Source organism: Odocoileus virginianus, chromosome X (genome assembly GCF_023699985.2).
Source record: "Odocoileus virginianus isolate 20LAN1187 ecotype Illinois chromosome X, Ovbor_1.2, whole genome shotgun sequence".
Lineage (NCBI taxonomy): Eukaryota > Metazoa > Chordata > Mammalia > Artiodactyla > Cervidae > Odocoileus > Odocoileus virginianus.
The window spans coordinates 45,526,292-45,539,641 of NC_069708.1; positions in this window are offsets into that span (position 1 = coordinate 45,526,292).

The window sequence follows — 13,350 nt, forward strand, 5'->3', positions numbered from 1 at the left end:
GGCAGGAGAAGGGGATGACAGAGTATGAGATGGTTGGATGGTATCACCGACTCAATTGACATGACTTTGAGTAAACTCCTGGAGTTGGTGATGGACAGGGAAGCCTGGTGTGCTACAGTCCATGTGGTCACAAAGAGTCGGACACAACTGAGTGACTGAACTGAGGCGTTAGCTCTTCTCCAAATGTTTGATGGAATTCTCCTGTGAAGCCATCTGGCCCTGGGCTTTTGTTTTTTGGGAGATTTTTGATCACAGCTTCAGTTTCAGTGCTTGTAATTGGGTTGTTCATAATTTCTATTTCTTCCTGGTTCAGTCTTGAAAGATTGAACATTTCTAAGAATCTTTCCACTTCTTCCAGGCTATCCATTTTATTGCCATATAGTTGTTCATAATAGTCTCTTATAATCCTTTGTATTTCTGCATTGTCTGTTGTATCCTCTCCTTTTTCTTTTCTAATTTTGCTGATTTGATTCTTCTTTTTTTCTTGATGAGTCTGGCTAATGGCTTGTCAATTTTCTTTATATTCTCTAAGGACCAGCTTTTAGTTTTATTAATCTTTATTATTGTTTCTTTTATTTCTTTTCATTTATATCTGATCGGATCTTCATGATGTCTTTCCTTCTACTAATTTTGAGGGTTTTTTTTTGTTCTTCTTTTTCCAGTTGTTTGACATGTAAATTCAGGTTGTCTACTCGATGTTTTTCTTGTTTCTTGAGGTAGGATTGTATTGCTATAAACTTCCCTCTTAGAACTGCCTTTGCTGCATCCCATAGGTTTAGAGTTCTCGTGTTTTCATTGTCATTTGTTTTTAGATTTTTTTTTTATTTCCCTTTGGATTTCTTCAGCAACGTGTTGGCTACTTGTTTAATAGCCATGTAGTTTATTCTCCATGTGTTTGTGTTTCTTACAGACTTTTTTTCTTGTAATTGATATCTATTCTCATAGCGTTATGGTCTGACAAGACGCTTGACATGACTTCAATTCTCTTAAATTTACTGAGGTTTGATTTGTGACCCAAGTTGTGGTCTATCTTGAAGAATATTCTTTGTGCACTTGAGAAGAAGGTGTATTCTTCTGCACTTGGATGGAATGTCCTGACGATATCAATGAGAACCATCTCATCTAATGTATCATTTAACACTTGTGTTTCCTTAACTTTCTATTTTGATGATCTGTCCATTGGGGTGAGTGTGGTGTTAAAGTCTCCTATTATTATTGTGTTACTGTCAATTTTTCCTTTTATGTCTGTTAGTGTTTGTCTTATGTATTGAGGTGCTCCTATGTTGGATGCATAGATATTTTACAATTGTTATATCTTCCTTTTGTGTTGATCCCTTGAACATTATGTAGTGTCCTTTCTTATCTCTTGTAATCTTCTTTATTTTAAGGTCTGTTTGTGTGATATGATGATTGCTAATCCAGCTTTCTTTTGCTTCCCATTTGCATGGAACATCTTTTTCCATCCTCTCGCTTTCAGTCTGTATGTGTCTTGAGATCTGAAGTGGATTTCTTGTAGACAGCATATAAATGGGTCTTGTTTTTGTATCCTTTCATCCATCTGTGTCTTTTGGTTGGACCATTTAATCCGTTTACATTTAAAGTAATTACTGACATATATGTTCCTATTGCCATTTTCTTAATTGTTTGGGGTTGATTTTTTTATATCTTTTTTTCTTCTGTTATATTTCTTGACTGTAGAAGTCCATTTAACATTTGTTGTAAAGCTGGTTTGGTGGTACTGAATTCTGTTAACTTTTGCTTGTTTCAAAACCTTTTTATTTCTGCATCAGTTTTGAATGAAATCCTTGCCAGGTACTGTAATTTTGGTTGTAGATTTTTCCCTTTCAATACTTTAAATATATATGCCATTCCCCTTTGGCCTGCAGAGTTTCTGCTGAAAGATCAGCTGTTAAGTGCATGGGATTTCCCCTGTATATTACTTGTTGCTTCTCCCTTGCTGCTTTTAATATTCTTTCTTTGTGTTTATTCTTTGTTAGTTTGATTAATATGTGTGTTGGCATGTTTCTCCTCGGGTTTATCCTGTATGGGACTCTTTGTGCCTCTTAGGCTTGATTCACTATTTCCTTTCCCATTTTGGGGAAATTTTCAACTATAATCTCTTCAAAACTTTTCTTCATATCCTTTCTTTTTCTCGTCTTCTTCTGGGACTCCTATTATTCGAATGTTGGTGTGTTTGATATTGTCCCAGAGAGGTCTCTGAGACCATCCTCTGTTCTTTTCATTAGTTTTACTTTATTATGCTCTTCAGAAGTTATTTCCACCATTTTATCTTCCAGTTCACTGATTCGTTCTTCTGCTTCAGATATTCTGCTATTGCTTCCTTATAGAGGTATTTTTAATTTCAGTAATTGTGTCATTTGTGTCTTTATTTTTATTCTTTAATTCTTCTAGGTCATTTTTAATTGATTCTTGCATTTTCTCCATTTTGTTTTCAAGGTTTTGATCATCCTTACTGTCATTTTTCTGAATTTTTTCTCAGGGATTTTGCCTATTTCCTCCATTTACTTGGGTTTCTGTGTTTCTAGTTTGTTCCTTCATTCGCGTAGCATTTCTCTGCCTTTTCGTTTCTTTTTTAACTTATTGTGTTTGAGGTCTCCTTTTCCCAGACTTCAAGGTTGAATTCTTTCTTCCTTTTTGTTTCTGCCCTCCTAAGGTTGGTCCAGTGGTTTATGTAAGCTTCCTCTAGGGTGACATTTGTGATGAGTTTCTGTTTGTTTGTTTTTCCTATGATGGGCAAGGCTGAGTGATGTGGTAATCCTGTCTGCTGATGATCGGGTTTGTATTTTTGTGTTGATTGTTGTTTAGATGAGGCATCCTGCACAGAGTGCTCCTGGTGGTTGGGTGATGCTGGGTCTTGATTTCCAGTGGTTTATTTTGTGTGAGTTCTCACTGTTTGATACTCCCTAGGGTTGGTTCTCTGGTAGTCTAGGGTCTTGGAGTCAGTGCTCCCACTCCAAAGGCTCAGGGCTTGATCTCCCTGCATCTCTCAACCTGCACTCCAAATGAGGGAAACTCAACAGTAGGTGTGGGTTTGGGGGTGTCAGAGCCCGTGCCAGGGCTGGGCTCACAATGTTGATCAGCCAAGGGAGCCCCCAGGCCAGCAGGAGACTTCAGAGCAAAAACTAAAGTGATTCTCAATATACTTGGATTAATAGCAGATTTGTTGCTATCTTTATTGATTGCCTGTCTTCTTTCTCTGTTCCTATTTGTTTTCCACACTTTTGTACCTTTTGTACCATTAACGGAATTTTCTTTGTGATTGCATTTTCTCTCCTTGCTAAGCATATCAATTATACTTAAAAAAAATTTTTAGTGATTTTCTTTCAGTTGCAATATCCATTTGCAAATAACAAAAATTTGCTTCTAAATTATGCTATAATACTTCAAAGGTGGTGAAAGTACAAAGTATTCCTATTTCCTCCATCTTGTTCTTTGTATTATTGTTATCATTCATTTCACTCATACATAGGAATACTCAATCATATATATGTGTGTGTATATAAAATCAAATACATTGTTGCTGTTGTTATTTTGGATAAATCATTATCTGTTAGATCAATAAAGAATTAAAAGTAAATGTTTTTGTTTTATCTTAATTTATTCCTTCTTTGTGGGTCTTCCTTTCTTATGTAGATCCAAGTTTTGTACCTATATTGTTTTCTTTCTCTCTGAGTAACTTCTTTTAATATTTCTTTCAAAGCAGGTATTTTGTCAGTGTGTGCATGTGTGCTGTCACTTCAGTGTGTCCAACTCCTTGTGACCCTATGAACTGTATCCTCTGTCCATGGGACTCTCCAGGCAAGAATACTGGAGTGAGTTGCCATGCCCTTCTCCAGGGGGTCTTCCCAACCTAAGGATTGAATCCACATCTCCTGAATCTCCTGCATTGCCATGTGAGTTCTTACCACTAGCACCATCTGAGAAGTCTCATTTTGTCAATAAATTCCCTCATTTGTTTCTCTAAGAAAGTTTTTGTTTATCTGAGAAATTTTCTCACTGAATATAGGTTTCTAAGTTGGTAATGTTTTATCTCAACTCTTTTAATATTCCACTCCACTCCCTTCTTGCTTCCATGGTTTCTGAAAAGTTCATTGTAATTCTTATATTTTCTCCTCTACAAGGAAGGTATTTTTACCGTGTTGATTCTTTCAGTATTTTCTATCTTTGGTTTTTATTTTTTTGAAATTTGTATATGATATGCCTAATTATATATGATTTTTGGAGTTTATCCTGTGGGACTTTCTCTAAGCTTCCTATATCTGTGGTTTGGTGTCTGACATTAATTTCGGGAAAATTCTCAGTCATAATTGTTTTGAATATTTATTTTGTTCCTTTGCTTTTTTCTTCTGGTATTTCCATTATGCATATGTTACACCTTTAGTAGTTATCCCACAAACCCTGGACATTTTTTTTTTCAGTCTTTATTTTCATTGCCGTTCAGTTTGGGAGTTCTTTTTCTTTTTTTCTTTTTTTTTTTTTTTTTTTTTAATTTTTATTAGTTGGAGGCTAGTTACTTTACATCATTACAGTAGTTTTTGTTATACATTGATATGAATTAGCCATGGATTTTCATGTATTCCCCATCCCAGTCCCCCCTCCCACCTCCCTCTCCACCCGATCCCTCTGGGTCTTCCCAGTGCACCAGGCCCGAGCACTTGTCTCATGTACCCAACCTGAGCTGGTTATCCGTTTCACCCTAGATAATATACATGTTTCAATGCTGTTCTCCTGAAACATCCCACCCTCTCCTTCTCCCAGAGTCCACAAGTCTGTTCCATACGTCTGAGTCTCTTTTTCTGTTTTGCATATAGGGTTATCGTTACCATCTTTCTAAAGTCCATATATATGTGTTAGTATACTGTAATGGTCTTTATCTTTCTGGCTTACTTCGCTCTGTATAATGGGCTCCAGTTTCATCCATCTCATTAGAACTGATTCAAATGAATTCTTTTTAATGGCTGAGTAGTATTCCATGGTGTATATGTACCACAGCTTCCTCATCCATTCGTCTGCTGATGGGCATCTGGGTTGCTTCCATGTCCTGGCTATTATAAACAGTGCTGCGATGAACATTGGGGTGCATGTGGCTCTTTCAGATCTGGTTTCCTTGGTGTGTATGCCCAGAAGTGGGATTGCTGGGTCATATGGCAGTTCTATTTCCAGATTTTTAAGAAATCTCCACACTGTTTTCCATAGTGGCTGTACTAATTTGCATTCCCACCAACAGTGTAAGAGAGTTCCCTTTTCTCCACACCCTCTCCAGCATTTATTGCTTGTAGATTTTTGGATAGCAGCCATCCTGACTGGCGTGTAATGGTACCTCATTGTGGTTTTGATTTGCATTTCTCTGATAATGAGTGATGTTGAGCATCTTTTCATGTGTTTGTTAGCCATCTGTATGTCTTCCTTGGAGAAATGTCTGTTGAGTTCTTTGGCCCATTTTTTTATTGGGTCATTTATTTTTCTGGAGTTGAGCTGGAGGAGTTGCTTGTATATTTTTGAGATTAATCCTTTGTCTGTTGCTTCATTTGCTATTATTTTCTCCCAATATGAGGGCTGTCTTTTCACCTTGCTTATAGTTTCCTTTGTTGTGCAAAAGCTTTTAAGTTTCATTAGGTCCCATTTGTTTATTTTTGCTTTTATTTCTGAAATTCTGGGATGTGGGTCATAGAGGATCCTGCTGTGATTTATGTCGGAGAGTGTTTTGCCTATGTTCTCCTCTAGGAGTCTTATAGTTTCTGGTCTTACATTTAGATCTTTAATCCATTTTGAGTTTATTTTTGTGTATGGTGTTAGAAAGTGTTCTAGTTTCATTCTTTTACAGGTGGTTGACCAGTTTTCCCAGCACCACTTGTTAAAGAGGTTATCTTTTTTCCATTGTATATCCTTGCCTCCTTTGTCGAAGATAAGGAATCCAGATAGGAAAAGAAGAACTGAAACTCTCGCTGTTTGCAGATGACATGATCCTCTACATAGAAAACCCTAAAGACTCTACCAGAAAATTACTAGAGCTAATCAACGAATACAGTCAAGTTGCAGGATATAAAATTAACACACAGAAATCTCTTGCATTCCTATACACTAACAATGAGAAAACAGAAAGAGAAATTAAGGAAACAATACCATTCACCATTGCAACAAAAAGAATAAAATACTTAGGAGTATATCTACCTAAAGAAACAAAAGACCTATACATAGAAAACTATAAAACACTGATGAAAGAAATCAAAGAGGACACAAGCAGATGGAGAAATATACCATGTTCATGGATTGTAAGAATCAATATTGTCAAAATGGCTATACTACCCAAAGTAATCTATAGATTCAATGCAATCCCTATCAAACTACCAACAGTATTTTTCACAGAACTAGAACAAATAATTTCACAATTTGTATGGAAATACAAAAAACCTCGAATAGCCCAAGTAATCCTGAGAAAGAAGAATGGAACTGGAGGAATCAATCTGCCTGACTTCAGACTCTACTACAAAGCCACAGTCATCAAGACAGTATGGTACTGGCACAAAGACAGAAATATAGATCAAGGGAGTTCTTTTATTAAAACATCCTCAAGTTCAGATTTTTCCTCAGCTGTGTTCAGTCTACTAATATGCCCATCAAAGACATTCTTCATATCTGTTACAGTGTTTTTGATATATAGCATTTCTTTTTGATTCTTAGAATTCCATGTTTCTGTTTAGATTTTTCAACTGTTCTTATATGCTCTTTACTCTTATACATTATAGCCCTTAGCATAATAATCATGTTTTTTTTCCTCTTCTTTTTTATTGATGTACAGTTGACTGACAACATTATATTAGTTTCAAGTGCCCCTGAACTGTGAAATTTACCACTGTTCTCAGTCCTTCATTCCCACCATTAGGTAGGACAGGATGGGGGCTGGATTTGGGTGTTTCCTTTCTCCCGTGTAATAGGCTAAGATACCTAGAGTTAAGTTTTCCAAAACTGAACTTCTTTCCTGATAGAAGCCCAGCAAATTATGCTCTGGTAAAATAGTCTCTACTTGGGGCATGCCATGTTAAGAAGAAAGCTCTATCATATTTCAAAATGATTCGTTTTCCCCTCTTACAGCCAGAAATATGAGGGAATTTTTCTCCTGTATTCACTGTAAGGACCTGGAAGAACTCCTCTAGATAAATCTAACAAAACTTTATAGGCCCTTCTATGACTGGGTCTTCTTAGAGTTTAACTCTCAGAGCTGTCCACACTAAGCCTCTAGCCATTTGTCAATTGCAGTTCAGGTTTTCCTACCCTGGCGTTGGTTCCCATAGAAGTTCCTGCTCATGGATTTCTGCTCTATAAATTATGATTCTCTGTATCTGCCTGTTTGTCTCTCCAATTGTGGTACATTTGTTTGCCCTGTGACCTCATTTTTTGGTGAACATGAAAAGAGTTGTTTTTTCAGTTTGTTCAACTTTTTACTTGTTGCTAGGATTGAGTGGTGACTTTTAAGCTTCTTGCATTCTGAACCAGAAATAGGGAGTCTCTAGTTTATCTAATTAATTTCTAAGAATAGGATAAAATTAATTTTTTAGGGATAGTTTTAGATAAACAGAAAAGTTTCAAAGATAGTACAGAGAGTTTCTATTAATATAAACCCCAGGCCTAATTTCTCCTGTTATTAGCCTCTTACACTGGTATGGTATATTTGCCACAACTAACAAGCCATTGTTGATGAACTATTACTATATAAAATCTATACTTTGTGCAGATGCCCGTAGATTTATCTGTCTTCTTTCTGTTCCAGAAACTGCCATCCAGGAAACCACATCATGTTTAGTCATTATATCTCTTTAAGCTCTTTGGCTGTGAGAGTTTCTCAGACTTTCCTTGTTTTTGATTAACTTGATAGTTGTAAAAAGTACTCATCGTGTATTTTGTATAAAACATCTCAATTTTAATTTGCCTGTTGTTGTTCGCAGTGTTAGACTGGAGTGATTTTTTTTTTTTTTTTGAGTGGAGAAATAATACCACCCAGGTAAAGTGATATTTTTATCACATTACCTCAGGGATACATAATAACAACATGATTTATTACTGATGATTTTAAGCATAGTATCCTGCCCTAATTAGTGTTCTTCAGGTTTCTTAAAAACATTTGCTTTTTTTCCCACTTTTATACTCTATTCTTTGTTTATTTTAAAAGAATCTAGGAATTTATTGGTGACTGATATCTGTCATTTATCTTCTCATCTATGTGCCTATACTCTCTTCTCTAGAAAACAGTCACAAACAAGATGCACATGCAATGGGAAGAGAATGATTAAGCTCTACTTCTTGGAAGGAAAAATTATTTGAAACTTTTCTGTGAGGAACTGTTCCCACTATTCCCACATTTATTTTTTTTCAATCATTTATATCAATATAAACTTGTAAGATTTATTTTATTATTTGCATTATAATCAGATATTATAGTATGTCCTATGTTGTACAGATTGTTCCAGCTTCAGTTAGTAGGACATATTTTAGGTTGACTCCTGTGTCCCTTTGATATTCCTTTATACTTTTATTTTCTGAACACTAGTCTACTTTCTGAACACTACCTTACTTTCTGATCCTACAAGATGTTCCAGGCTCATTTTCATTGAATATATTTCCTACCCCAGCTCTAATAATTTTTCTAGGTGCCTTGATTTTCTTTTATTGCAGGGATGGTACCTCCTAACTTAGATATGGTGTTGCTGTGCTCAATGCTACTGGGGTAATTTTTCTAAGTCCTCTCAGTTGACGGATTTGGGAAATACATGTGTGTATACTAACACTTGCTTACCCACACCTATCTATAATTATTTATGTATCTCTCCATCTGTATCTGCAGTAAGCTATATACATAATCATGCTGATATCTTTGATCACGGTGCAATAGTATATGATTCATTCTGGCCTTTCTCCCCTTGCTTATCTTCCCTCTCCAACCATAAAGTACCTAGCTCCTTTCATGAGCTTTCTACTTACTTATTAGTTTCAATTCCAATGTTCATGTAAAGTAGTTTCAAAATTTTTAACCTGTACTTCTGTGAGAAACAACTTTAGCAACTAGAGTACGACGTTTATGTATAACTCTTTTTGTATTTAGCCTTTAAGTTTCTAGTCAAATCACTAGTTTCAAAATTTAAGTAGGTCAGCTTTTTCCCCATCCCTCTCAGTGAAGTCATGCTGTTTTGAGACAGTTAGATTCTGCATTTCATCCTGGATCCCTGACCTGCTGCTTTTTATCTTTTTCTTTCTTTTTTGCATTTACTGAAGTTTACTCTGTGATGTACAGTACTTTGTGGCTTGACAAATACTAGTATTATGTATCTATTACATCAGTACCTCACGGAAAACTTCCATCACCCTAATGAATCTCCTGTGCATTCCCTTGTAATTGACCACTCCCCTTCCAAACCCCTGGAAACCATGTTTGTCTTCTGTCTCTATATTTTTACCTTTTCCAGAATGTCATATGAATGGAATCATTTGATATGTAGCCTTTTAGATCTGACTTTTCACACTTAATAAACTGCATTTGTTTTATTCATGTTATTGTATGAATTAATACTTGATTCCTTTTTATTTTTACCGAGTAATATGCTCTTTATAATTGTTCCACAATTTGCTTTTCTATTCACCTATTAAAGTAAAAAACAGGCATCTAGGTGGCTTCCTGTTTTTGGTGGTCATGAATAAAGCTGCTATAAACATTCATGTACAGGTTTTTGTATGAATATAAGTATCCTGTTCACTTGTGTAAATACTTAGGGGTGTAACTGATGATTTTACTTCATGAGTTACTACCAGAATGCACTCAAAGTGGCTGTCCCACTTCTCATTCCCACCCACAATGGATGAGAATTTCTCTTACTCCACAATTTTGTGAGTGTTTGGTATTATCGGTTGTATTTTTTTAATTTGCATTTATCTATGACATATGAAATTGAGCATATTTTCATATATTTATTTGTCATTAGATATCTTTGTTTAAATCTTTCATTCATTGTCTTATTTATTCCCCTTATTATTGAGTTTTAAGAGTTCTTTGTATATTCTGGACACAAATTTGATTGTTTTCATCAGATACATAATATGAAAATATTTTCTCCTAGTCTTTCCCTCCTTGGTCTTGTGATTCTCTTAACAACGTATTTTTCAAATCAAAGCTTTTAGATTTGGTAAAGTCCAATATGATGAGGTTTTTCCTTCATAGGTCACACTTTTGCTGTGTCTAAAAGCTCATTGCCAAACAGAGGACCATGTAGATTTTATCTTAGAAGCTTTATATTCTTTTATTTTTATAATTATGTCTTTGATTCACTTTGAGTTAACTTTTCAAAAGATATAAGATATAGTTGTAGGAATTGTTTTTCCACATGGTCCTCCAATTTATTAACACCACTTGTTAAAAAGATTGTTCTTTTCCCACTGAGTTTCTTTGCATCTATTTAAAAAATCAGTTTATTTGTGTTACTGTTTCTGGAATCTTTATTTTATTCAATTGATCTACGTGTATCCTTTCATGAATACCACAATGTCTTGATTACTATAGCTTTATAGCAAGTCTTGAAATTAAGTAAGGTGAATTACCCAACTTTTTCTTACTTATTAGAATATTTTTTTTTACTATCCCACTGCTTTTGACTTCCCATGTAAATTTTAGAATCAGCTTGTCATTACCTACAAAAAAAAAAAAGCTTGTGGAGATTTCTATTGAGATTGTGTGGAACCTATTGAGAAATTGGAGAGAAATAACATGTTAACAATCTGGAATCTTCCATCCCATCTACATGGTATATTTTTCCACTTATTTAGATCTTATTTGACGTTTTATCAGTGTTTTATACTTTTCTACATATAGATCATACCTATATACATATGTGTGTAGTATATATATATATACATATATATATATAGTATATGTATGTATATACTATAGTATATATGTAATATATGTGTGTATATATATGGGTGAATGGTAAGAAATTTGAGGATTGCAATCAGCTGTTTTAAATGAATAACTGGGAGTCTAGCTTCAGGTATTATGTAACCCTTTCTTATACCTTCTGGAGGAAACCAAACCCTCCAGAAAGGGACCAGAATATCTCAGCCCACCCGGAGTCTTAACCATCCTCTGGCCTTAGAATCAAGTATTCACTCTCTGGTGAACTAAGGAAATTCTACTCCTAGGGAGACCAGTGAAACAGGCACTGTGCTTCAGTCCTCTCCCTACTTCTAATATTTTGTCTTCTCCTTATCTTAAGGTGCCTCCTTTTGGAGAAGTGGTGGTGTTGGTTTAGTCACTAAGTCATGTTTGACTGTTGTGACCCCATGAACTGTAACCCACCAGGCTCCTCTGTCCATGGGATTTTCCAACAAGAATACTGGAATGGCTTGCCACTTCCTTCTCCAGGGGATCTTCCTGATCCAGGGATCAAACTCAGGTCTCCTGCACTGTAGGCAGATTCTTTACTGAATGGGGTATCAGGGAAGCAGTACTCAATAATATTGTGATATGTTATCCTTACTGATATTTTAAAATATTATTACAGAAGAATTATTCAAAAACAAATTACTTTGTTGAAATTTCTGGCAATGTCATATCAGTATAGAAAAATACTTTGGGTCTAGGAGATTTCCCAATATCTATTAAATCAAAACACAAAAAAGTCATTATTCTTTCTACTCATAAAGTGATTCTAGGGTCTAAGTCAATGTACATATCAAAATATGAAAATAGACAATTATTACTTAGTGAGTACTTGCTATGTGCCAGACACTGGGTTAAGCATTTTATGTACCTTGTCTCTCCTAATCAGTATTACATTGTAAGGAGGTAAGTATAGTCATCCTAATGGTACAGATAAGGAAACAGAAGCTTCAGTTCAGTTCAGTTCAGTTCAGTCACTCAGTCGTGTCCAACTCTTTGCAACCCCATGAATCGCAGCATGCCAGGCCTCCCTGTCCATCACCAACTTGTGGAATTTACTCAAACTCTTGTCCATCGATTTGGTGATACCATCCAACCATCCCATCCTCTGTCGTCGCCTTCCCCTCCTGCCCCCAATCCCTCCCAGCATCAGGGTCTTTTCCAATAAGTCAACTCTTCTCATGAGGTGGCCAAAGTATTGGAGTTTCAGTTTCAACATCAGTCCTTCCAGTGAACAACCAGGATCTCTTTTAGGATGGACTAGTTGGATCTCCTTGCAGTCCAAGGGACTCTGAAGAGTCTTCTCCAACACCACAACTCAAAAGCATCAGTTTTTCAGCGCTCAGCTTTCTTCACAGTCTAACTCTCACATCCGTACATAGTCTTGACTAGACGGACTTTTGTTGGCAAAGTAATGTCTCTGCTTTTTAAAATGCTATCTAGGTTGGTCATAACTTTCCTTCCAAGGAGTAAGCGTCTTTTAATTTCATGGCTGCAATCACCATCTGCAGTGATTTTGAAGCCCCAAAAAATAAAGTCTGACACTGTTTCCGTATCTATTTCCCATGAAGTGATGGGACCAGATGCCATGATCTTAGTTTTCTGAATGTTAAGCTTTAAGTCAACTTTTTCACTCTCCTCTTTCACTTTCATCAAGAGGCTTTTTAGTTCCTCTTCACTTTCTGCCATAAGGGTGGTGTCATCTGCATATTTGAGGTAAAGCTTAAATTTGTTAAATAACTTGAAATGTCAAAGAGTTAGCAAATGACATAAACTTCAGAGTGTCTAATTTCTAAATTATTATGTTCATCATTATTTTATTGTTTTATGCTTTATTCACTAGAAAGCTAGACAAAATAAGCAAATATGAATTTTATAGATAATTTCATAAAGAAAGCATATCTTCTGATTCTGAAACAATCTTTCTTAAGAATTAGTTTTAGATGTAAATGAAATGTCCAGTGTTCAACAAAGTAAAATTAGATATAATTAAACTATCACTAATAAGATTAACTGATGGAAAATGTTTTGGCTTTTGAAATTCTTTTCCTCAAAACTCCCTCACTTGAAATAATTTCTAAAATCATGTTCAATTTCCTTTTAGTCTAGATTGTAATAGCTTTATACCCTTTGTCTTATATCCTCATCTTTTCTCATCAGCCTTCTAAAAGCATTATGCCTGACAGCCATTATTAGTATCCCTGCTTGATTATATAATTATTGGCATTATTAATTTCAGCAATATAAAATTCAGCAGGAAAAAACTGAGAACTAATCAAGATGGAATGCTCAGATCACAGCATGTGAAGACCTGGAGTAAATATTCATTTGGAGATTGGAGATTTAAGGTGTGTAACTTTCATTAATATTTTATAATATACTTTCTCATTCTCCAAGTGTTGAAA